We start from the raw sequence: 27,743 nt of genomic DNA, 5'->3' as shown, positions 1-27,743 counted from the left end.
GAGTATTGGGTACCCATAGAGAATGAAGGAAAGAACTAGACACTCCCCGTCCCAGTGGGTCTATTTGACTCAAATATATTGTAACTCATTCAAACTTGAAAACAAACATGGCGTCCACAGGCCTATTGTGTTCATGGTCACGTTGTATCTCTTCAGATGGAGGAACGTTTCATCAAAACAGACATAAATAAATCAGAAGATATTTAAATGAAGTATTCAATGAATACAGAACTGTATGTCATATAGAGAGGACTACGCTTGACCATGTATGGAGATGCAATGCATCTCCTGTATGATATATTTGTTCAATAATGAGCAAAATGAACTTGAGTGACACTCCTGTAATATTCTTTATATTATGCCAATACATAGCAAACCATTATATAACAAAAGCGACACACCAGGTTGCCTCTCTCACTACCTTCTTTCTGCTCTTCCGCCAGCTAAATGGCCCGGTAATGTCATCTCGTTCTCACGGCATGACCGGGCCCCAGTGGGGCGGGGGGAACTTTGCTTTCTTTGGCATGACACTGTTCTCTGCTCTCCAAGCTTTCCCTCAGGGCCTCTATCCATTCACCATGCACGGCAGACTTGCCTGCATGCATGCCTGACTTACTATTGGCAATATTTTACGTATAACACGGTACAATGGGAGGACACATCATTGGAATGATGCACTGTCCCAATGACCATGTCGGTTATGGTCATGGTGTGGCTGCTCATAGGAACTAGCTAGAAACACCGTAAAATACATGCAATTAACAAGCACATTTTGTGACTATTTGTGTTTGTAATGCCACATGAAAATTCTTTACAGGCATGCCAAGAATGGCAACGTTTATGGCCAGCGCTGCAGAAATTAGACCGCTTTGGTTGCTGTCCATACAGGCATGGTAATGGTAATGGTTTTATTTCATTTGAACATGCATCAGATTCCAATTGAATGCATCCCATAATCAGTTCCCAGTTCCACATGTCCAAAAGGAGTAGGAAGAAGCAAAGCTTATTAAATCCTACCCCTCCATCTGGTACTTTTACAATCAGTAACTGTTACATTTGTTCACTTCCTGCTTTCCATAAAACAGTTTAAGGTTGTTTTTTATAATAATGTACCGTTGTACCGAAGTACATACATTATGTGTACCATAGTAACATGTAGTAGCATGGCTGCAGGCTAACAGCATTGACATCTTTGGCATGCTAGTATCTTTAGTCATGACTACATATGTAAGTTCTTTGGCCTCCTCCTACAGTCCAATATATGCACATTTGGTTGAATACAGTCTTAAAACTGCCACTGTATTTGAAATGTTCATTTTGTAAATATCCCAGCTTCTTCTTTTAAAAAAAACATGCATGTTTGCATGCTGGTTTGATAGAGTCTCTACATTGCCGGCATGAATGTGTCAGCCATGTGATTGACTGGTGATCTTTCCAGTGTGTACCCCGCCTCTCACTCGAGCTCAGCTGCAGTCCACAAATTCTATACATTTCAATACACACAAACACAAGAGGGGAAAAAAATGGCCTCATCAGGTGTGCTGAAAGCCCTGAAGCAACAGTCAAATACATTTCACACACACTTTTCAGAATGTGAATTGTCCGTTTTGCAGGAGAACTGATGAGCACAGATGACTAAACCTAATATATATATCTGTCCATGGTGCTGAATCACTACAACTATTCTGTTTGGAAGAAAAACTGTGATCTGTCCATGGTTCTGAAACAAAGCACATAGCACACAAAGAACAAGAGTGCGTTTCTCTGTTCATGGTGCTGAAGCAAGGCCCATGCGAATTCCTCTGTCCATGGTTCTGAATTCTCTTGTTTCTTATAATGGACTTCAGCACTGGACATACACATGTAGGCAGCTTAGGCACCAAACAGGCAAATAAAAATAATATATAAAATGAAATAAAATAAAATATTAATACAATAAATAGACTTATAACCTAAACATTTTGAAGCTCTGATGTTCAGAGTGATCCAATCTGCATAGCAATGTCACTGCTCACCTTTTCATCACAACAAAGTTCTAAATCTCCTCCAGCCTTAGGACACTTTGGCTGTATATCATCTCCCAGTAGTAAACGAATAAGAAAGTAGCAGATGCATAATTGAATGCTCAAAACGTTTTGAAGAGAGGTCGACTTTGATTTGTAAGAGAATGAAGGAGGCGAGACAAGAAAACAAATAACTGCCATGTATTACTGTACGTGTTTGAATGTATATAATTTTACCTATAATGCAATAATGCAAGTATATATTTTCTTTATTTATTATTGTTATTATTATGTTTGTTTTTAGTTTACAGTGGTGTAGTTTCATTATCATATGTCAGCATGTAGGCTCAGTCAGTGTGGAGTTTGCATGTTCTCTATGTTCTCTATGTGCTCTATGTTCTAACTATGAAAAAAATATATTAATAAAGAATGAATCCAGGGGCTGCACGGCGTACAAGTGCGTGCAGGCCTCACAGGTAGGAGACCCGAGTTCAATTCCACCCTCGGTCATCTCTGTGTCTACACATGTTGCATCTTCTCCCCCCGTGCATGCATGGGTTTTCTCCGGGTACTCCGGTTTCCTCCCACATTCCAAAAACATGCTAGGTTAATTGGCGACTCCAAATTGGCCATAGGTATGAATGTGAGTGTGAATGGTTGTTTGTCTATATGTGCCCTGGCGACTAGTCCGGGGTGAGGATAAGCGGCATTGAAAATGGATGAGTATTAACAGATAGTAATGCATTACAGAATTTTAAATCAGTTGTACAACAGCCATACACCAAATATGTTGACTGAGCATGTCTAATAGTACACAACTACAGTGTACTACTACAACCGAGATTGCCTTTAAAAATGTGTACAGCATGTGTGGTCTGTTTTTAATAAAACAAGCAGCGGCTGATGTCAAACCAATATTGAAAAGTTGTTATGGATTTCATTGAAAGAAAAGCGTGTAGGTTTATGAGGGCAGGGTTTCCTGGGAAGCTCATCGTGCAAAGCAATGAGCTGTGTCTGTCTCTGGCCCCTGCGGTTATAGCAGGGCTGCATTGGAAAGAGATTAGTGCTGTGACATTTGACATGGGTGGGCGTCTCTGCTTGTGCCGAGCCCTGGCTGCACAGATCCGTCGTGCTGACAGCCCCCCCCCCCACTGACTGACTCTCTGGCCCCACAACACAGGCCTCTTGACAAACACACACGTCTATAAAACATCCTAAAGACACATGAACAAACATGAATGTGCGCTTTACGTGCATAAGTGGAGAAGAGGACAGCTAATTACCCTAATTAGACTGCAGTTCCTTTGTGTCCGATGTCATGAGCCATGCGGTCACCCATACAGGAGGCTGAAAAGAGAGAAAAAAAAAGTGTCTGACTGCTGTCTAAATCATGTAGCTCAAAAAAACCTATTTCCACTACAAGAGATCAATCCCACATAGAGATCAGAAGGTGAGATGATCTCTCACCCCAGGCTTTGTTGGCGCACACTGATGATACTCCGACGGCATGACCTGGTTGTCAGGGTGATGTGACACCTCCATTCTAGATAGGTGGCCATTTTGGGACCAGAGTGTCTGACTCAAAGTAGCCATTAATTGCTCCAGGGAGGAAAGTGGGGTTCACAAGGGAATGTGACAACACCTGGTCCTCTGCAATACCCTCAGGGCAAGCTAAATGTCTCCAGTAAGGTTGAAGAGTGGCACTTATGTCATTTGTGAGGCCTTTATTTCCTAGTTTTACACTATTGGGTGGGATAGTTCTATGTGAGCAGGAAAAAAAAATACATTTTTCTCCAAGAAACCCAGTGATTCCACTTGCTGTGTCAAGAACATACGGTATATTCAGTCATAATATATTATATCTAAAACTGATGAGGTATTCTCTTCACAGAAATTCACTTATCACTGTCGTGCATGGAAACAATGACGTGAGATTACAAGGGATTAATGGCTAGATTTTGCTACATGGATTACTACATGGTAAAAAAAACACTTTATTGGTGAGCAAGAGGAGAGCAACCTGCAAGCCAGATGACATTGCTCTCTCCTCCAATTGGTCAGCGGTAGACGTAAGAATTTAAGAGAAAAAGGATCGCATTAGTGTGTGAATTAGTGTTGGTGAAGGTGTTTGTCCCATTACATCTGGTGTAAAAATTGCATTTCAGATAAAGAAGAGTAAAATATGGTGGTGGTAGTGTGATGGTATGGGATGTTTTGCTGCTTTAGGACCTGGAAGACTGTGATATATTAAAAAATGAATAAACCATTAAATCTGCTGTCTACCAAAATATCATGAAGAAGAATGTCTGTTTGTGACCTCCTTAGGTTCTGCAACAGAACAATCCAAACCCGGAGAAAACCCACCTATGCACGGGGAGAACATGCAAATTCCACACCTTATATGGCACCCTTGGCCTATAGCACTCATCATAAATACATAGAAAAATTGACAGTTAATCCATCAGCTGATTTTACTCATGGGTGATAAATATCGAAAACCCTCATTGGAGCATTCCTAATAATATCAATAATGCATTTACAGATTTAGAATGTAGCTCTCTGAAATATTTGGTGTACTAATTTAATCATAATTAATTATTTTTATCATTCATTGATTCATTTTCTACTGCATATCCTCATGGGGGGGGGGTGCTGGAGCCTATCCCAGGGACCCTTGGGAGGAAAAAGCGGTAGAAAATAAATGAATGAATGAATGAATATGCTCACAAGGATCATGGGTATGCTGGAGCCTATCCCAGCTGTCTCCAGGCGATAAGTGGGGTACACTCTGCGCATATAGACAAACAACCATTCACACTCACATTCATACCTATGGACAATTTGGAGTGGCCAATTAACCTAGCATGTTTTTGGAATGTGGGAGGAAACCGGAGTACCCGGAGAAAACCCACGCATGCAGAGGGAGAGGGTGGAATTGAACTCGGGTCTCCTAGCTGTGAGGCCTTACCGCATGCTTACCAATTGTCCACCGTGCAGCCTGGGCAAACTGGGCAAGTATCTGTCCTCATTGTGAGCTTTGTGGAGGTCTTACAGCAACAAGGCTGTCTGCAGTCCATAGTTGGGAAGACTGAGCATGGAGTTAAATCAGTTCAGGAGAAACTCTCCTCACTGCAATTAAATATGTTACCTGCAAAAAGAGGTGAGATGAAAACCTACCGAGCCTTAGAGAGAAAAACGACAAGTCCTCGCAGATGTTTGACTCCACAACAATAACCAGAAGAATCAGAATACCTGCAAAAAGAACACATGGACAGAGGCAGACAGATTGATGCAAAGGGACTACAAGATAAACAGAAGGAGCGATAAATAGCCCCATCCACTCTTCTGGCTGGCTGTGAAGTTTGAATGTACTTAGCAGAATGTCTTTCACAGTGTACTGACGATGCTAGGGTGTAACCACTGTGAACAGAACAGCGAGCATGGATGAGCACATTTTCGGCGATCGTTCAGATTCACTAACATGCATAGAAATGCGTTGTACGCATGGTTGGTCTTGGAGTTCAATTAGCATGTGAATGCCTTTTGATGAGATCAAAAGCATTGACTACGAGATGAGTGAGTGTGGCGGAGGACACTGTGTACCACACTGCATGCCCGTCTTCTTTCCTGCCAGGTATAGTGATAGACAACGCAAATACCACAACACCAATCCTCCCTGTCTGATCCCTAATTTGTTTCCAGCATGCTTCTCTGAACTTTAACACCATGCCCACATATGTTCCTACTATTCTTTACTCAGCATGTGGACTCAGCAGGACAAATTAAACAGTGTGTGTGTGAAAAAGACACATACCGAGTGAAGAAATCCATCAGGCAACAAGTCTGAACAAGGCTGGAGCGCCTGTCCCCCAGCTTCTGGCAGGCTCAAACACAAAAGGGGGCTTCCTGGCAACAGCTTAGCTCAGGTAGGGAAAGGTCATTAATAATGAATACCAAATCAGCATCTGAAAAAGGTTACCGTTTTCAGACGCTGCGCTCTCTTTCTTGTACCTCTCCCGTAGCATTTATTATAGCCTTTTCACTTTCTCTTCACTGTCACCTCTTTTGTCAGTGAAAATGTGAGCTGAGGTTTTGCGTCGCTTCTGTCGCAGGCAAGAAAGGAGATGAGAGGGAAACGGTCGCCCGGTGTGATTCCTTCACACACCGATCAAGTGTGATGGCTCTAGGAAGTGCTGCTGGCTGATTTGGTCGTCTTGGTTCACCAAATGCAGCAGTCCAGAAACTGACACTGTGTTGCCATGGACGTGATGGCGTTACAATCGTATATTTGTATTTTTATCCTTCTGTTTGTTTTTCATGTCGTATTCTGGGTGTTTGAGGGTCAGGGTGATCGACGTAGGTTGTGTAGAATAGCGGGGTTATACACAAATGAGCAAAAAAGATTAGCAAAAATGGATACCGTATACTGTAATCCCTCGTTTATCATTGGTTCCAGATCCAACCGCGATAAGTGGATTTTAGGTGGGATTTTTTCCTTCATTTTCCCAGTTAGAACATAGAGCACTGTTCACAACCTTTTAACCTATTTACAATCTTTACACTCATATTAGCCAATATAGTAGACATAATAACAGAAAATAAGCCACAAATAAGACATGTGCTCATGTGTGTTGCTATAATATATGTGCTACCTAGGGGAACAGGGACAGGAAGTGATGTCAAGGTTTCAGAATTGAGTTTCATTTCGCTGTGTTTTTATGAGGGATGCAATGACTCAAACCTGCAATAAAAGCCTGTTGTTCCGCTGACCAAGTCTACTGGCCATTTTAGATATAAATAAGACATGTGCTCATGTGTGTTGCAATAAATGTGCTACCTAGGGGAACAGGGACAGGAAGTGATGTCAAGGCTTCAGAATTGAGTTTCATTTCGCTGTGTTTTAATGAGGGATGCAATGACTCAAACCTGCAATAAAAGCCTGTTGTTCCGCTGATCAAGTCTACTGGCCATTTTAGATATAAATAAGACATGTGCTCATGTGTGTTGCAATAAATGTGCTACCTAGGGGAACAGGGACAGGAAGTGATGTCAAGGCTTCAGAATTGAGTTTCATTTCGCTGTGTTTTTATGAGGGATGCAATGACTCAAACCTGCAATAAAAGCCTGTTGTTCCGCTGATCAAGTCTACTGGCCATTTTAGATATAAATAAGACATGTGCTCATGTGTGTTGCAATAAATGTGCTACCTAGGGGAACAGGGACAGGAAGTGATGTCAAGGGTTCAGAATTGAGTTTCATTTTGCTGTGTTTTTATGAGGGATGCAATGACTAAAAACCTGCAATAAAAGCCTGCTGTTCCGCTGATCAAGTCTGCTGGCCATTTTAGATATAAATAAGACATGTGCTCATGTGTGTTGCTATAATATATGTGCTACCTAGGGGAACAGGGACAGGAAGTGATGTCAAGGGTTCAGAATTGAATTGAATTTTGCTGTGTTTTTATGAGGGATGCAATGACTCAAACCTGCAATAAAAGCCTGTTGTTCCGCTGATCAAGTCTGCTGGCCATTTTAGATATAAATAAGACATGTGCTCATGTGTGTTGCAATAAATGTGCTACCTAGGGGAACAGGGACAGGAAGTGATGTCAAGGGTTCAGAATTGAATTGAATTTTGCTGTGTTTTTATGAGGGATGCAATGACTCAAACCTGCAATAAAAGCCTGTTGTTCCGCTGATCAAGTCTGCTGGCCATTTTAGATATAAATAAGACATGTGCTCATGTGTGTTGCTATAATATATGTGCTACCTAGGGGAACAGGGACAGGAAGTGATGTCAAGGGTTCAGAATTGAGTTTCAATTTGCTGTGTTTTTATGAGGGATGCAATGACTAAAAACCTGCAATAAAAGCCTATTGTTCCGCTGATCAAGTCTGCTGATCGTGTGTTTCACTGAACATTACAGTAACATTACTGACCAGTTGTGTTGGCTGTACAGAGGATGAGTGATTTGTGCACAGGTATGACAGCTAGTTCAAATCCACCCTCGGCCATCTCTGTGTGGAGTTTGCATGTTCTCCCCGTGCATGCGTGGGTTTTCTCCGGGTACTCCGGTTTCCTCCCACATTCCAAAAACATGCTAGGTTAATTGGCGACTCTAAATTGTCCATAGGTATGAATGTGGTTGTTGTCTATATATGTGTGTGGTGGTTGTCTATATGTGCCCTGTGATTGGCTGGCGACCAGTCCTGACCAGTCCGCCTCATGCCCGAAGACAGCTGGGATAGGCTCCAGCACCCCCGCTACCCCATTAGGGGGAAGCGGCAGAAAATGAATGAATGAATGAATGTTGTCACATGAAGACAGCACAAAAGAAGTAAGCAGTCTTCCACAGACTTCCACAAAGGCACTTGAGCAGAAGGAAGCAGAAGCAGTGACAAGTGTGAGCCTTCATTCAGCAGCAACCCCTTTGCTCCCTTTGTCTTCCCGTTTGTGATCACGGCTACACTGAAAGTAAAGCCCAACACATTCTTTAGCAAGTCTTCATCTTTTAATACAGATGCTGGAATATTGCTAACGGCTTCTCATGATTCTTGTGGAGGACTCCTGGAGGACACTTGGGTGTCATGCGGTGCGACTGTTGCCACATATGTGTGCACCACATGGTTGCCCTCGGGGAACCGTCTGATTGGATATGGGTGTTGGAGCCTGTCGCCTATCTGTGAACTCTCCTTTAATCTGGATATAGTAAGCCCATAGGGAAAGACACATCACAAGGAGCTGAGTTCAGTAATGCCGCCCTTCTCCTCCTTCTCAACTCATTCATGCAGATGACAAGAAGAAAGTACTAACTTATACTTATGTAGTGATTGTATTTAAATTCACTGCATTTTTGTCAAAGTTGGAATACTTAAGGCGATGTTTCTTCGGCTTTAAATAGGATGGGGAATGGTGCGAAAATGATGATGGATGTAAAGCTTGCATGAGCACGTGCGTGCATCACTGCACTGAAATGGACACAGGTGTCCGGCCACGCTAGCTAGGTGACCTTTCCCTTTATGGTAGAACCTCATAGGGGAGTAGCAGGTGGCCAAAAAGTGCTCTAGTTTTCGAGATACCCCTACCGGAGGTATAACAAGTCGTACTTGGTATCAAAATGCTCGTTAGAACCTCTACTTTTCAGAACTGGTGTTGTACTTTGAAAAAGTTGTGTATAACATAGTCAATTAACCCCTTTATTGCCGAAACACGCAAAAAAACGACACTTCCTCATACCTTCAATTTATTCAACCCAGGCACTATAAAACTTTGTTTGATGCCACTACAATGCTATTTCTTTATTAACAGAGGTCTGTGGATATCATCTGGACATCAGTGGTGGTGTAAAAATCCCAAGGGGGGTAGTCTGGGGCCCCAAAATGGGGATTTTAGCCCCTTTTTCTACTTTTTCTTCAGGAAAACACCCCTTGTGAGCCCAATTTCAACTCAGATAAGGAGTGTTTGGTATCAAAATGTTCGTTGGAACCTCTTCTTTTCAGAACTGGTGTTGTACTTTGAGAAAAATTTGTGTAACATGGTCAATTAACCGCTTTATTTCAGAAACACATTAAAAACGAAACTTCCGTACACCTTCAATTTCTTCGACCCAGTCACTATAAAACTTTGTTTGATCTCGATAAAGTGCTTTATTTCTTTTTAGCAAATGTCTGAAGAAACAATCTGTACACCAGTGGTGCAGTAAAAATCCCAGGGGGCTAGTCTTGGGCCCCCAAAACTTTTATCTTAGCCCCTTTTTTCTACTTTTTTTCGGGAAAAAGATCCTGTTGCAAACACCAGTGAATTTGTAACTGTACTCGGACTCTGAAGGTCACTTCAAAACTCGTTTACCTGTTTGAAACAGCTTAGCAGTATTTTCTTTACCAGTAAAAAAGTGCCTGCTACCAAATATTGACCAATGAGACCAATGCTAGTTTTCATCGCTTCTGCCATCCCCATCCCCATCCCCATTATCTTGCTCAACACGGACAGTATTCGGGCAGTCACTGCATTTGCATGCTTCGATGCACGGAAGTCCAACCTGGAGACATGGACATTTCGCTCCATCAATACAGCTTGAATCTTGACAGTACAGATGAGTGAGGTTCCTCAGATCACTGGGAGCCGATTCCTTCAAAGTTCGAATGCACACAAGGTTTTCTCCACTCTTGGTCCAGCCATATGCACAGGGGTCCCCAACTTCAGGTTTTGCTATGTGGCTGCTGCACCATACCATGGTCTGATATTTTGCCCGGAGTGCGTGCTGTTGAAAAGCATCCTCTGTAGGAGGGAGTGACACCACTGGCTTGTCGGTTGTTGATGAGTGGATGAGACGCAATTCATCCAAAGTTTTGCAATGTCTGTCCTTACGACCTTTGTAAATGAGGATACCGAATTTTCTTGCAGAATCCATTCCCACATCTGGTCCAGGACTGTTGAATTCAGAAAGGCCTTTCAACTCATCTTGATGCTTTTGAAGCGCATTGAATGCAGTTCGTTTCCCTATTTTGAAAAATCCGCTAGTAGTGTCACATCCTGAAAGGGCGTGCATTGCTGGCAAAATGGAGCAGAGTAATGGCCCTACTTCTTCAGCAATCTTAGTCACTGGAATGAATCTCTCTTTTGTGGTGAATTTTCCGGCATGACCTGCGTGCATGTAGACCTCCCGACTCAACATTCCTCCACTCTGATAATGCAACAGCAACACAAGGACATCAGTGTCATCGCATCTGACGATGGTCCGTGGAAAGGAAGCTGAGTGTGTTGCATGTAACACAATTCTTGTGTCGGCTTCAGCTTGTGTCGAAGCCAGGTTCTCCATCGTACAAGGTCCTTCAGCAGATATTTGTTTCACTGTCTCTGGGTTCGGTTAACCCCCAGCAATCACGTCTGATGATCGCAGTCTGGTGCAATCATGTCAGGTGCTCTCGCCTCTATATATTGACTAAGAAAATATATCAGTTCTGCTTTATTCTTTCCGGACTTGAGAAACTGTTTGTAGTTAGGAACTTTCCTATTCCCAATTACCTTGTGGGAAGCTCTATGTTCATGGCTGTCCCCACGTCGTTGTCTTTCTCCTCCCTTGATGTTCAAGCTTGCATCTACATCATAACGGTCAAAGACCACCGTTTCGACTTCAATATGCAAGTCTGGATTTTTCAATAGTCTGGTCAGTCTTTTCAAGATGATCTGTCCCAAATCATCGAATGTCTGGAAGTGTGTTTCATTCACACTTTGTACAAGACTCATTCCATCAATTATGTATGCAGTTCGTGTGTAGGCTTCTGATTTCAGAACTGTTTCCTTCTGGCAACGTTCTTCAAGCTTGCTAGCAAGGTACAACACCAGTTCTGAAAAGAAGAGGTTCCAACGAACATTTTGATACCAAACACTCCTTATCTGAGTTGAAATTGGGCTCACAAGGGGTGTTTTCCTGAAGAAAAAGTAGAAAAAGGGGCTAAAATCCCCATTTTGGGGCCCCAGACTACCCCCCTTGGGATTTTTACACCACCACTGATGTCCAGATGATATCCACAGACCTCTACTAATAAAGAAATAGTCTTGTAGTGGTATCAAACAAAGTTTTATAGTGACTGGGTCGAAGAAATTGAAGGTGTACGGAAGTTTCGTTTTTAATGTGTTTCTGAAATAAAGGGGTTAATTGACCATGTTACACAAATTTTTCTCAAAGTACAACACCAGTTTTGAAAAGAAGAGGTTCCAACGAACATTTTGATACCAAACACTCCTTATCTGAGTTGAAATTGGGCTCACAAGGGGTGTTTTCCTGAAGAAAAAGTAGAAAAAGGGGCTAAAATCCCCATTTTGGGGCCCCAGACTACCCCCCTTGGGATTTTTACACCACCACTGATGTCCAGATGATATCCACAGACCTCTGTTAATAAAGAAATAGCATTGTAGTGGCATCAAACAAAGTTTTATAGTGCCTGGGTTGAATAAATTGAAGGTATGAGGAAGTGTCGTTTTTTTGCGTGTTTCGGCAATAAAGGGGTTAATTGACTATGTTATACACAACTTTTTCAAAGTACAACACCAGTTCTGAAAAGTAGAGGTTCTAACGAACATTTTGATACCAAGTACGACTTGTTATACCTCCGGTAGGGGTTCAGTGGATTTTTGGTACTGCTGCTACTGCACTATCATGTCATGCAGAGGCAGAGACAACACTTCCCAGGGTGCATCGATCTCCTCGACACCGCACTATTCGGCTCCCCTGTCTGAAACACAAAGGCAATACACCTGCCTGCAAGTGCAACTCTGACACAAAGCCTGCAGGGAACAGATGTCTCTGAAGCGTGTGCCGGAATTGATGCTTCCATTCCAATTTATGTATATCCAACAGGAAGAAAGAGGTGCAATTCTATCACATTCATGTGGAAATTCCACATTATGAAAATGATGAGGTGGAAAAATGCTGATGCTAAGTCCGTGTTTGAATGATAATACATATCTGTCTCACTTTGAAACCAAATTAGTTAAGCCGGAAAAATTTATCTTTCATTTATTTTCTGCAGCTTCTTTTCAGGACCAAAGGTTAGCTGGAACCTATCCCAGCCGGGCTTCACAGTTTCACAGCTATGAGGAATTTAAAGTCTCCGTTTAACCTGACATGGAGAACATGAAAGCTCCACACGTAGGAATAAAAAATAGATTAAAAACATTTTGTTGGAATGGTTGCATATCGGGCTGCATGGCGGTCGAGTGGTTAGCGCGCAGACCTCACAGCTCGGAGACCAGCGTTCAATTCCACTCTCGGCCATCTCTGTGTGGAGTTTGCATGTTCTCCCCGTACATGCTAGGTTAATTGGCGACTCCAAATTGTCCATAGGTATGAATGTGAGTGTGAATGGTTGTTTGTCTATATGTGCCCTGCGATTGGCTCCAGCACCCCCGCGACCCTCGTGAGGAAAAAGCGGTAGAAAATGAATGAATGAATGAATGGTTGCTTATCAGTTACGGTTTCAAAACACATACCGGATAATAATGTACCACTGATAAGTGGCTCGAAATAAGGTTACCAATGTTTTTCTCATCCATCATACGTTACGGATCAAAATCTTGGCATGTATTCCATCAGAAATTGTGTCCAAACTTTTACTGGTATTGTATTTCCCCACTTTCATTACCCTGTTTAGCTGTTTGACAAACATATTGATGACATAATCTCATTGTATGGTCATATCACCTTGTACTAATTATTAAAAAAAAACAAAAACAAAAAATTTAACTGTATTATGGAAAGCAGGAAGTGAACAAATGAAACAGTTACTGATTGTAAAAGTAAACTGTATTATGGAAAGCAGGAAGTGAACAAATGTAACAGTTACTGATTGTAAAAGTACCAATTGGAGGGGTAGGATTTAATAAGCTTTGCTTCTTCCTACTCCTTTTGGACATGTGGAACTGGGAACTGATTATGGGATGCATTCAATTGTAATCTGATGCATGTTCAAATGAAATAAAACCATTACCATTACCATTCCATACATGATCATTTCCAAGTATGGGCACCATAAATTCATGTGATAATCAACCAAAATGAGGACATAATATTGTAGTACAGGCCACATATTGTATGCCAAGCACATTTCAGGGTTTTTTTCTATCAAATCCTCAGCACACTGAGAAGCTTTGACAGCTTTGATAGACCCTGTCAGTTATTACCGTGATGGCCTTCCTTAAATATTTAAACTAAATTGATTTTAGAATGAGCTGCTTAATCTTACCTTCACATGTAACAAGAATTATTTAATGAACATGCTCCTACCGAGCTCATTAGGCGTTCAAAATTAACATCACGCTTGCCTTAATACTTCTTGTGAAAGTAAAATTAGGCAAGCTAATGTGGTCGTCAACAAAACATCATTAGCTAAGTGATAACCTGTCATATGGGATGTGGAGATGTATTTATATTAATCTCTATCATCTTTGCTAAATGAAGTGAAACTATTAGGGTATTAGGGATCACTATTTTGATTGAGAAATGATGAGAATGACCTCCATCACAGAGAGATAAACACACAAAAAGAGACAAGGACAAGGTAATCCTGTCCTTCCTTGTCCCAAACAATCCTGTAGGAGAAAAAAAAATGACGGGTGCAGCTTAAAAGTTAAGAAAGAAAAAAAAGAAAACAAAGGCTTCTAAATCACCATGCCGAAAACTGCTCCATTGCCACCTGTCAACGTGATGATTTGCTGTTGGTTCGTCATATTAATAAAATCCCAAACAAGGGAACGCATATTTCTATGAGATTGCGTCTCCAACTGGGCTCTTTTATGTCCACCTCCCCTCCATCACCTATTCCATCTTTCTAATACAAACTCAAATGTCAATAGCCATTTCGCCATGAAACGGGGTGAAATTGTACCGTAAGTGTATGCATTTTTGTGTGTGTGTGTGTTCGAGTACAAGATGTGATGTGGTGTTGGAGGGCATTCGTGTGCGTGATACTCGCGCAGTGACAGCCATGTGGAACAAAAATGAACAATGCCTCCAGCGATATCTTAAGGTGTCGATGGGAAAAAATTTGAATGGCGTGCCGATGGAGATGTTGATTATTACTCACGTCAATTGTTGAGATGATAGGCGCTCTGGGGCATCTGTCTCCTTCCTTCTGTTTGTTTTTCTTGTCGTATTCTGGGTGTTTGAGGGTCAGGGTGATCGACGTGTGTTGTCTCATGTTGTAGAATAGCGGGGTTGTACACACAAGCAAGCTGGAAACATGAGGAAAATGAGCTTTGTGTTTTGTTAAAGATTAGCAAAAATGTATACCGTATACTGTAATCCCTCATTTATCATTTGGGGGTGCTGGAGCCTATCCCAGCTGTCTCCGGGTAAGAAGCGGGGTACACCCTAGACTGGTCGCTAGCCAATCACAGGGCACCTATAGACAAACAACCATTCACACTCACATTCATACCTATGGACAATTTGGAGTCGCTAATTAACCTAGCATGTTTTTGGAATGTGGGAGGAAACCGGAGTACCCGGAGAAAACCCACGCATGCACGGGGAGAACATGCAAACTACACACATAGATGCCCGTGGGTGGAATTGAACCCTGGTCTCCTAGCTGTGAGGTCTGCGCGCTAACTACTCGACCACCTATTAGCCAATATAATAGACATAATAACAGAAAATAAGTCATTTTAGATATAAGTAAGACATGTACTCATGTGTGTTGCTATAATATATGTGCTACCTAGGGGAACAGGGACAGGAAATGATGTCAAGGGTTCCGAATTGAGTTTCATTTTGCTGTTTATGAGGGATGCAATGACTCAAACCTGCAATAAAAGCCTGTTGTTCCGCTGATCAAGTTTGCTGATCGTGTGTTTCACCGAACATTACAGTAACATTACGTTAGGATAAGCGGTAGAAAATTTATGAATTAATGAATAATCAGGGCTGCACGGTGATCTAGTGGTTAGCGCTCAGGCCCCACAGCTAGGAGACCCGAGTTCAATTCCACCCTCGGCCATCTCTGTGTGGAGTTTGCATGTTCTCCCTGTTCATACGTGGGTTTTCTCCGGGTACTCCGGTTTCCTCCCACATTCCAAAAACATGCTAGGTTAATTGCCGACTCCAAATTGTCCATAGGTATGAATGTGAGTGTGAATGGTTGTTTGTCTATATGTGCCCTGTGATTGGCTGGCCACCAGTCCAGGGTGTACCTCGCCTCTCGCACGAAGACAGCTGGGATAGGCTCCAGCACCCCCCACGACCCTCGTGAGGAAAAGCGGTAGAAAATGAATGAATCTTTGAATGCGTCTTTTGAATGCCTTATTAGTTAATACTTGAAAATGCATCATAACAGTTAAATATGCATTTGTTTTGACTAATGATATACTGCATTCAATAATGAAACAGCATGATTTATTAAGTAATAGAACTTGTCTTTTCACTTATAAAAAAATCACTATAATTGGTTATAAGACTGATTGGTAAGACTAAATATAAAAATGACAACACACACATACATACAGTAACACATATACAGATACATATGCACAAAAGGCATGCAAAGCAGCTCTGGGCAGGCATGCATGCACCACCAAGGACTGAGCCTGGGCAGAAGATAAGATTCCAGGGTGGCTTCACTGTGGGCACTGGTCTGCAGAGCACATCAGCCTGGAGCAGAGGGAGGAGGAGTCGGGGAAGGTGGCAGGAGGAGAGATGGGAGGATGGGATGGAGTGGGATTGGCGTTATCAAACTGTTCCAGGAGACAGTTAGGGAATAACACTTATATTCCACTCTCATGATTCAGCTGCAATGGTGTGGCAGAGTTGGGAAGACAGGATGAAAAAAAAAACAAAAAAATAAATTCCCTGCATGAGAAGCATTTGCAGAACCAGAGTGTTAAGAAGAAACCTTACATGTCTTTGTGTTGAATTGTGAGCCGTATTAGTCAATACAAGCTAACATAGCTAGGTTTATGCAGCTATTGCACTAAAATTGTCATACGATTAAGTTATCTTCAGCGATAAATTATGTATGTATGAAAATGATTTAAGGATGCAGACAGGCGGTCCTTCCATTTGCATGCTTTTTGACTATGTCTTCATCTCGGAGCAATGAAGGAGCCTCCTCTGCCAGACACATGCCCAATTACAAATTAGCCAGTTTGTCAGGGGGGGGGAATCGTAATCAGGCTTCAAGAGGTGGAGGCCCTTGAAGATTAATTGGAAATGGGCCCCAGTAAATGTCAATGGCAATCATGGGTTTGCACAGTTGTGATTGACTCTGTACACAGATCCCCGTGCCCAGGATAACCTTACTCTTGCAGTGACATTGCTGGTACAGCTCCCTCACCATCTTCAACAGAGAAGAACAAAGGAGTCACATGGCAAAAAATGGAGGAGCTGTTTGGACGCTTGGCTTTTAATTACAAACCGTCTCTACTCGAGGCATTCATTATCTTTCCTTTATAGAAGAAAAAAAGAGTTAAAAGGTCTTCTTTTTCACATTTATGCATTAGTTTTTGACATTACAAACCAAATATTTTGGCTATTCATGGATAGATAGTTTTGAGGGTATTGGACAATTTCTGTGCAAAAAGCACATTCCTTTCAACGCTAATCACATGTGGCTCGTATTACTGCAACCTGTTACGATCTCTGTGTGCAGGTTCTTGACATAACTTCCCTCTTACCTTCACATTTGTGAGAGTGATATAAAGTTAGCATGCTTTCCAGGCTGACAGTAGCTAATGCAGACTCATTATGAAAGTCAGAAGGCTAAACAAATACTCTGAAAAAAATAAATGAATTAAAGATCTGTCACTGGAAGCCCACTGATGCGTGTACTTGAGACCATTTTTTCATAATTATCTATTTTTTTGGGCTTGCCAGTAAGCGGACCTTGGAATTATCCAACCTTTCCCGCTTATATGGCACCCCTGGCTGATAACAATCATAAATACATCGAAAAATTGACATTTAATCCATTAGCTGATTTTACTCATGGGTGATAAATATCGGAAACCCTCATTAGAGCATTCCTAATAATATCAATATTGCATTTACAGATTTAGAATGTAGCTCTAGGAAATATTTGTTGTACTAATTTAATCCATTATTTAATCATTCATTCATTTTTTACTGCATATCCTCACAAGGGTCATGGGTATGCTAGAGCCTATCCCAGTTGTCTGCAGGCGAGAGACTGGAGACAACTGGTGGCCAGCCAATTACAGGGCACATATAGACAAACAACCATTCACACTCACATTCATACCTATGGACAATTTGGAGTGGCCAATTAACCTAGCATGTTTTTGGAATGTGGGAGGAAACCGGAGTACCCGGCGAAAACCGACACATGCACAGGGAGAACATGCAAACTCCACACAGAGATGGCTGAGTGTGGAATCGAACTCGGGTCTCCTAGCTGCGAGGCCTACACGCTAACCACTTGATACACCGTGCAGCCCATGATTTATTCATTCATTTTCTACCGCTTTTTCCTCATGAGGGTCGCGGGGGGTGCTGGAGCCTATCCCAGCTGTCTTCGGGCAAGAGGCGGGGTACACCCTGGACTGGTGGCCAGCCAATCACAGGGCACATATAGACAAACAACCATTCACACTCACATTTGGAGTGGCCAATTAAGCATGCACAGGGAGAACATGCAAACTCCACACAGAGATGTCCGAGTGTGGAATCAAACTTGGATCTCTTAGCTGTGAGGCCTACATGCTAACCACTTGAGCACCGTACAGCTCATGATTTAATCAATGACAAATTTTCATCACATTAATAATCTGCATCAATAAGGCAAAGAAGAAAGAAAATCTGCATGAAATGAATCTGCAATATAATAATTATGAGAAGAAGAATGATTAGTTTTTGATGATGGGTGGGCTGCAGTGCTGTTCATTGCTGTTCTCACTATTTCTAAGCTTTTTTTTTTTTGTCTGCTCAGAACCAGACCATGATGGATGTGTACAAGATTCAATGACTGCAGACGTGAACTGGCTCGACTCGATGTTGTGTAGTAAAGAACATTTCTGTCTTACTTCCATCCCTCACACCAAGCAGCCGCCCCACTGGGCCTTTCCTCAGAAGGCATTTAAGCTTGACCCCCCCCAATCAGACCTGGGATATGCCAGAAAGCTTGTCGATTAACTCAATTTAATGAAGTTGACTTCATTACAGCCTATTTTTGGTTGAGGGACTACATTCAATTTATAGGCCAATCCCTGGTAAATATAAATAAAGTTTGTAACCTTTCTAACACAAGTTTTCAGGCATATATTTTACCTGAGAGGAGCCGAATGCTTTGAAGGAACATTTTAAAGTGTCAAGACGATGTCTATAAGTATTAGCCTTTGGGGCTTTAGGATTTTCACCTGCCCAAAGCCATTGTGACAGTGAATCGAAGCATGACAGGTCACCTGGCTTGGATTGCATCGCACTCGTCGCACCGAAGCAGTACTGTAGTGACAAACGGTGTCAATATATTGACTGGGTGTCAAAAACTGGGAAAACACATTAGCTTACACAGGCCTTGTCACACATAATCTCTACAGCACATTTAATTCCACGGCTGTTTCCCCGTAGCCCTGCAAATTTCTGTTACTGAGGCAGAAAACATCCACTTCAGACGATTAGACGCCTCGACTGACAGCACGCACAAAGTCAACTGAGCATTGAGGCAAGATGACTAATGAGGAGGGAGTGACAGAGGAGGAGACTGAGAGCTACGTCAATTATTTCATAGATGCTGTGGCAGTTCATCAAACTGAAAAAAAAGTGTTATTATACAAGATACTCCAGCTAAGCAAGGCGAGAGGAGCCTTGTCTGAATGCACCCGTGACCTAATGCTGTTGAACTCCTCTTCGGGTACATCATTGCATGGCCATTTCCTCTGAGAAGTGCCATTTTCTCTAATGACTGCAGCTCTACAGGAACACAGACAAAAAACATGCAGCTTTATATTGAAAAACCCAAAGTTAGACGTTGAAAGGAGATCTGGTTTCTGAAAGCATACTCCAAATGATTCTTAGTGAAAAAAAGGTGGATGTCTCGGAAATATGCTTGCATACATGCATCATAATTCAAACGGCACTGAATGTGCAGGAGTGCAAAAAAAATCATTCAAGGGAAGTGAATGTTAGAAATAGAAATGACTCACTGTGCTGAAATACTCTGTAAAAGGACGGGTCATACAAAGACAAGGTTTCAGCTGAACATGTCTACCAAGTATGCTAATATTAATAAGTAGTTTGATGATCTGAAATATTAAAGTTTGACAAACATTCACATTTGTTTTGGTTTCAGATAATGAGGTCTGTACATTTGGAAGTGAGCCCTGAGATGGCTCAAAACGCTCGATTTCAGAGGGCGTTGTAAAACCACAGATTTGTGATGTCGCACATAGGCGGGTTTCCTTATATGGGCGTGTGCTGTAGGCCAGAAGGACTCTCTGCCCTGGGTTTACAGGTGTTTCTTCGGGTGTACAGCAAAGCTACATTTGTTTACAATTTCTAATAACACACATCAGGTACAAGTGGTTGGAGTTCCTGATTCCTTACCAGTAAAAGAAAACGATTTTAATCTGTCAACGGCATTTCACACTGGACTATGCAGCTCGACTAGCCCGACGCCTTTCCAATGTTACGTGGTCGTGTCGAGAGTCATAAGAGTCTACCTGGGTTTTTTAAACACTGTTAGTCCCGGAAAAAAGTATAATGACAACATATAAAGTTGGGTTTGGAGCTAGCGGCGGAACACCAGAAGTCCTCCTAAGCACTTGGAAATGTGACCAATCACAATGGAGTGGACATGCCTTGAGGCGGGCCGTGGATAGAATACATTTTAAACAATAATTTTCACAGGAACCACAAAATCCAAAGAAATACAGCTGGAATAGGTGCACATTCTGGGAGATCTAGAAAGCTTTTTGCTCTGGTTAGTGTGTGTAGCTGCTCTATAGGAGTCCACAACTCAATACAAAGCATAATAGGTCCGGTTTAAGATAAGATAAAAAATGCGTTTATTCGTCCCTCAGTGGGGAATTTTGCAAGTTTAAGTTGCTGTGTGATGAATTTAGTGCTGTTAGTAAAGTGTAAGACCATCATGTTGTTATACTGGTATACGCAATGACCTCCACTGACTTCCAATGGATTGACAAGAAATTTTTTGTTCCCGTTTTTGTGTTTTTCAGTTGAATTGTATGTGTTATTGTTCACATTACTTTACTATATATATATATATGGAGGTCTGTTTTAGGTGTTTTTAAAAGTGTGCTAAAGTTCCATACCCACTGTAGTCCTTAAATTGAATAGAAATAATGGCAGCAAATGTACCAACCCAATGTGTACCTGTAAAGAAGACAAAAGCGCTCATAAGAGGATGTTGAGTTTGATGGTTTCCTGTCAGCTGTGTGTCCTTCCATGAGTACTACCAGAAAAATCAACTGCTTGCACACCAAATAAAATAACAGTCCAATCAACTTGATGTGTGCAGGACAAATTCCAAAAGCAGATGGTAAACAACAGAAAAAAAAACCCCCCAAATACCAGTACTTTGAAATCCTTTTTCCTTTGATATTCCGGATGGAGCTTCACCGTCAGATTTGTGAGCCAGTGCCAGCGACATCTGCATTTTAGAAATGCTGCCAGATATATTACAAGGAGGAACTGGAGCAGAACAGCTCTCTGGCAATGCACCATGGACATTATGCAAATACCGTAAGAGAACATATTAGCTAGTCTATCGGCTACCCTCAGAGATGCTTCTACCAAATTGTCTCAGAAGCTCAGCGTGAGCCCCCACTGAGCTGTGGGATGAGTGAATTTAAATCAGGGTGACAGTGCAGTCTTTTTGACATTTCACGTGGCTCTCTAAACATATAGGATGCTTATAGTCTAAACAGGAGCATTTGTATAAAAACTGTATTTTGGTGCAGATATCGGAGTTTGGAAATGACGATGCATTCATCGTGAATAACCCCGAGCACATTTGCCCCAATGTCCCATAACACTTCACGTGCATAAAAAAAAAAGCACAAGTCAGAATAGTCGAAGTAACATTGTTGACGACAGCATATATTCCCGGTAATAGCCTTGATGTTTGTTTTTAAAGAGGCTTTGCTCCTGCATGCCATTACGGAGCTAATGATATACGATTGTCATCTCACACATTGCAGAGCTAATTGGGCCTCTGTGATCACGCCTAATGGCTTTACCAGGGAATTACTGACACAATGATGTGGGCTGACGTGCTACAGGTAGGTGAATAAATAAATAAGCAACCCCCCTGCCCCCCCTTTGCCGTAAGACACCCTCTTCTCCCCATACGCAAGGCTCGTCAATCTTGGCAACTGCCTCTGGAGCAACCCAGTCAGTTAACATTTTAGAAAAAGGCTGGCCATTAATAATAAAGGCATATTAACATAAGTTAATTCTGCTGCGGTGTGGGACACGGTGGAACAGTTATTAAAGTCCAATTTGGCCCCATTAATAATGCATCCACCTTTGACTTTCTGATATCCAGATTATGTGGTATTACTGCGGCTATACATTATTTATAAACCACTTTCAATTGGGGACCTTGATGACTTCTAATTGGTTGATGGTGGTGCCATTAAGTTATCCCTGATGAGACTTGTCAATCAAGTCGCATTCTCAGGACCTCAATGTCCAACGCACACACACACACACACACATGCATGCAGGGTGCCAACTGTGCCAACACGGGACAAAGCCACAGCGCTCCACTACACAAAAAAACTGAAGGTGGGTGGTGTCTTGACTCCTGTCCATCACAGTCATTTGAAGTGTTGCAGAAGAGGAGTCTAAACGGCATGGGGGCCTGCTGTTAGCGAGGCTTAGCTTTAAAACTTAATGGCTCCTGTACTATGCTGAATGTCACTGGAAGGGTGAACTATTGTCATCCTTTCATCGTCTGGGGGCCTTTTGTCAGTCAGTCAGTCAGTCAGTCACTCAGTCAGACACACATGCTCACTCACGTGCGCATAAGCACGTCACGCAGCCAGCGTTTGTGCATATGTAAGCACATTATGGAGAGAGAAAAAAAAAACAAGGCTTTTCACTTGTGTTGCAACTTTTCTGATGACACATGATGAGCTGTACATAATGGTAATGGTAATGGTTTAATTTCATTTGAACATGGATCAGATTACAATTGAGTGCATCCCATAATAAGTTCCCAGTTCCACATGTCCAAAAAGGAGTAGGAAGAAGCAAAGCTTATGAAATCCTACCCCTCCATCTGGTACTTTTACAATCAGTAACTGTTACATTTGTTCACTTCCTGCTTTCCATAATGCAGTTTAAGGTTTTTTTTTGTTTTGTTTTTTTTAATAATGTACCTCGTACCGAAGTACAAGGGGATATGACCATACAATGACATTATGTGTACCATAGTAACATGTAGTAACATGTAGTAGCGTGGCTGCAGGCTAACAGCATTGTCATCTTTGGCATGCTAGTATCTTTAGTCACGACTACATATGAAAGTTCTTTGGCCTCCTCCTACAGTCCAATACATGCACATTTGGTTGAATACAGTCGTAAAACTGCCACTGTATTTGAAAAAGGAGTAGGAAGAAGCAAAGCTTATTAAATCCTACCCCTCCATGTGGTACTTTTACAATCAGTAACTGTGACATTTGTTCACTTCCTGCTTTCCATAATACAGTTTATATATATATTTTTTTTAAATAATGTACCTTGTACCGAAGTACATACAGCAAGGACACACGCATCCTCTCTTAGTGTCAGGCTTTAAAAGCATGTCATTCTTTCCGCCATGTAAAGACTTAGCAGTATAATTATATATTGAACAAAAATCACCAAAAAAAAAGAATAAAGCATATTTCAACTTCACATCTTTAGTCACCAAAACTTGATTTGATTCATTAAAATGTAACCTGAGCTCCATGGAATTAAAATTTGGCATATAAAAAGGGACCTCATGTTGAAATTGGCAAGCGTTGCATCCCATGAGCAGCAGTGATAGCAGCTGTGCATGACTCAGGGATATTCGCCAGCTCTGATAACAAGCAAGTGTGTACTGTAGAGCAGAGGTTTCAAACTCAATTTACCTGGGGGTGAGGGGGGGGGGGGGCACTGGAGGTAGAATCTAGTACCAGGAGTCCAAGCATGCTTTGCGGTACTCGTTGCGGTTACATAAACTTCATCCCATCTCTCGGATCCATGCATGGAGTAATGCTGGCTACCTTGCAGTGTGGAAGGTATCTCTTGGAATGCCTTTATGGATATTTATGGAAAATATAACATTGCATGTGTCAAAGTGTGTACATTATATTTGACCATTTTATTGATGCAATTATTCATTCATTCATTTTGTACCGTAAATCCTCATGAGGTATTGTTTTGGTCATTGAAGAAAAACAGTTATTGGCTCATCAGAAAGTTGAGAAAATGATGAAGTCATAATGGAACCTATGGTGACATAAGGTCCGGTTTTCCCAGGACATGTTTTCACTTCCTGTCTTGGGTATGCTGTTATTTTTATTTATTTATTTTTTTAGAGAGTGATAAAAATTTAATGGTTTTCATTGGTTTTATTGGGTTATTAAACTGACCGGCATTAGGCCAGTCCACATCATGTGATATAACCCATTGAGAGTTTGCTGTGTCTGTTTTTTTTTTTTTTTTTAAATTAGTGCTGCAAAGCTGCAAAACGGCAATAAAAATGCAAAAAAAAAAAATTCATTCATTCATTTTCTACCGCTTATCCTCACAAGGGTCTTCGCGTGAGAGGCGGGGTACATCCTGGACTGGTGGCCAGCCAATCACAGGGCACATATAGACAAACAACCATTCACACTCACATTCATACCTTGAATTACCTTGAACTACAATTTGGAGTCGCCAATTAACCTAGCATGTTTTTGGAATGTGGGAGGAAACCGGAGAACTTGGAGAAAACCCACGCATGCACAGGGAAAACATGCAAACTCCACACAGAGATGGCCGAGGGTGGAATTGAACTCGGGTCTCCTAGCTGTGGGGCCTGAGCGCTAACCACTAGAACACAGTGCAGCCCTGATTATTCAGTCATTCATTTATTTTCTACCGCTTATCCTCATGAGGGTTGCGGGGGGTGCTGGAGCTTATCTCAGCTGTCTTTGGACGAGAGGCAGGGTACACCCTGGACTGGTGGCCAGCCAATCACAGGGCACATATAGAGATGGCCGAGGTTGGAATTGAACTTCTCCTAGCTGTGAACTCTGCGCACTAACCACTCGTACACCATGCAGCCCTTGATGAAATGATATTGCTTCATATCAGACACACTGCCAAACCTGTTCTCTCCTACCGGAAACTACCGGAAAGAGTCACACATGGCTTGACGGCCAGCAATAGGTTCCCGACCTCTGTTATAGTGGCTAGTTGTGTGTTTACTTACCTGGTCCGTGTTGTAGTTAGTGTTATGGCCTCTGTGTGACAAGCTCACTGGGAATTGAACCCCTGCAAGTACCTCTCCCAGGAGTCGTGGCCGGTACTTACACAAATCTTTGATGTTAAGCAGGGGGCAACAAAATATATCCCAGAGGGCTGCAAATGGCCTGGAGTTTTGTGGCCACCAAAATCACTTAAATCTGTAACCATGGTGACATAAACTATTGAAAAAAGTCTAAACTAAGAAGCACAGATCCTCATTTGTTACAATTTGCTATGTAAGCAGTAATACATTTTATATGTGGATGTAGCAGTCCAAACAATGAAAAACTGACATCTGTGACATAAATGATGCATTAATAATTCCCATGTATATTTAGTATGATTAATGAGCATTTTTCATGTTTAATCAATCAGTAATAGTTTGTTATGGTCTTGGTGGTGCCATTCTGATAAAACGTTCGCATCAATATTCATAAGTAGTGAATATTCATGTCCATCCTTTCCCATCAGTATGCCTGCTAGGCTCCGGTAGAAGGCCAGCACTTATAATTGGCAATCTTTCCCTGTTGCTTGACAGTACAGACGAGTCATTTCCTTGCATTCAAATCTGTGAGTCGCACAAAGCCGGCTTGTCAACTTTCCACTTCATTACAGGTCAAGCAATAGACTCATTTCTCTCAGGCGCGTCGCTCCCATAATTGTTTTCCACCTCTCCTTTCATAGCCAATTTACATTTGCTTCCTTGCCGAGTGTAAAAGAGACAGAGGAAGGGGAGATGAAAATGCTCCTGCTTTTCACTTCCACTCACCGTCCATTAACGACTTGACACATGGAACGCAAAAAAGTAATATGAATTTGGCTCCCCGTGCTGTAGCATTTGCTTTGAGGCATATGATACAGTATGTTGTAACTGAGGCAGGAATTCGATAGGAAATTATGGCGTCAAACAGAAAAGAATGGCCCGCAGAGGAAAATAGAAATAGGCTGCATTGTGCACAATAATATAAATATATAAATCTGTATAGAAACAACAAAACTTGAGATGAATGCATTTATTGTGTATAGAATTGATAAACTAACAATAGTAGATAGCATAGTTTATACCGACTTTATAGTTTCTAGCTTAGGAATGAATCCAACTTAAACACTTATTTAATATTTAATGTCGGAATACTTAGAGTAAGTAATCAGGGAAGTACTTTGACATGACATCTCTGCTAACTCAAAACAAATAAATCAACCGATTCATTAATGTGACTCGTCTTTTTCAGTGATTGCCAAAATTAGTATTAATTATTATTATTTATTATTATTATTATTATTAATTATTATTAAATCCTGTCTTTCTACAGCGGAACATATGTACGTGCAATGCAGTATGTGTGTTATTATATAGTCTTATAGTCACATTCATCTTTATTTATGTTATTTATGTATTTCATAAAACACTGGAATAAATAAAATACATCTTGCACATAAAAAAAAACTATTTGCTATTCCTGTTTACCACTTGGCCAAAAAGAAATAAATTAATAAAATTAAGAAACCAGACACAATTAAAATTGTCATCACACGCAAATTGTATGAATTAAAAATCCTCATTCCCCCTGGCTTGTACTGCTGAATGCAGTATGAATTTAAATATTAAATATATGTCTGGTAATGAATCAACCACAAGCACTGTAATGCATTTCTATTAGTGTAATGTATATATCCTCACCGGACACTTCATTAGGTACACTAGTACATTTTGCAACATGATGCAGCGCAAATTAGAATTACAATACAACAATAAACATTCATTCATTCATTTTCTGTTGCATATGCTCTACTGCTGGACCCTATCCCAGCTGTCTTGGGGCAAGAGGCGGGGTCCACCCTGGACTGGTGGCCAGCCAATCACAGGGCACATATAGACAAACAACCATTCACACTCACATTCATACCTATGGACAATTTGGAGTCACCAATTAAGTTAGTATGTTTTTGGAATGTGTGAGGAAACCCACACATGGACAGGGAGAACATGCAAACTCCACACAGAAATGGCTGAGGGTGGAATCAAACTCGGGTCTCCTAGCTGTGTGGCCTGCACGCTAACCACTCGACCACTCGTGCAGCCCAAAAATAAACTCATTCATGTATTTACACATGAATGAAATAAAACAAGGCGGCACAGCGGGCGAGCGGTTAGCGCGCAGACCTCACAGCTAGGAGACCAGGGTTCAATTCCACCCTCGGCCATCTCTGTGTGGAGTTTGCGGTTTCCTCCCTCATTCCAAAAGCATGCTAGGTTAATTGGCGACTCCAAATTGTCCATAGGTATGAATGTGAGTGTGAATGGTTGTTTGTCTATATGTGCCCTGTGATTGGCTGGCCACCAGTCCAGGGTGTACCCCGCCTCTCGCCCGAACACAGCTGGGATAGGCTCCAGCACCCCTGGCGATCCTCGTGAGGAAAAGGCAGTAGAAAATGAATGAAGGAATGAATAAAACAAGATGAATACATTCTATTAGTTTTGAATATAAATGATAATACTGGGGGTGGCACGGTGGTCTAGGGGTTAGCACGCAGACCTCACAGCTAGGAGACGAGGGTTCAATTCCACCCTCGGCCATCTCTGTGTGGAGTTTGCATGTTCTCCCCGTGCATGCGTGGGTTTTCTCCGGGTACTCCGGTTTCCTCCCACATTCCAAAAACATGCTAGGTTAATTAGCGACTCCAGATTGTCCATAGGTATGAATGTGAGTGTGAATGGTTGTTTGTCTATATGTGCCCTGTGATTGGCTGGCGACCAGTCTAGGGTGTACCCCGCCTTACGCC

General features: G+C 41.8%; 1 long non-coding RNA gene across 2 annotated transcripts in view; it reads right to left on the bottom strand.

Moving 5' to 3' along the window:
- Positions 1 to 120: 120 nt before the first annotated feature.
- Positions 121 to 27,743, bottom strand: part of LOC131097220 (uncharacterized) — a 98,105-nt gene continuing 70,482 nt past the window's right edge. The window contains exons 3-7 of one of the 2 annotated variants that reach the window (XR_013629480.1): positions 14,587 to 14,734; positions 5,181 to 5,255; positions 4,983 to 5,091; positions 3,287 to 3,350; positions 121 to 1,483 (exon numbers count right to left, since the gene is read on the bottom strand). This is a non-coding gene — a long non-coding RNA (uncharacterized LOC131097220). The remainder of the gene's footprint in view (positions 1,484 to 3,286; positions 3,351 to 4,982; positions 5,092 to 5,180; positions 5,256 to 14,586; positions 14,735 to 27,743) is intronic. The other variant, XR_013629481.1, reaches the window with a different exon arrangement.

Source organism: Doryrhamphus excisus, linkage group LG11 (genome assembly GCF_037039965.1).
Source record: "Doryrhamphus excisus strain RoL-2023G ecotype Guam linkage group LG11, RoL_Dexc_Guam_v1.1, whole genome shotgun sequence".
Taxonomy (NCBI): Eukaryota; Metazoa; Chordata; class Actinopteri; order Syngnathiformes; family Syngnathidae; genus Doryrhamphus; species Doryrhamphus excisus.
The sequence above is the reverse complement of the archived record's forward strand: the minus strand, read 5'-3'. Positions and strand labels throughout refer to the sequence as shown.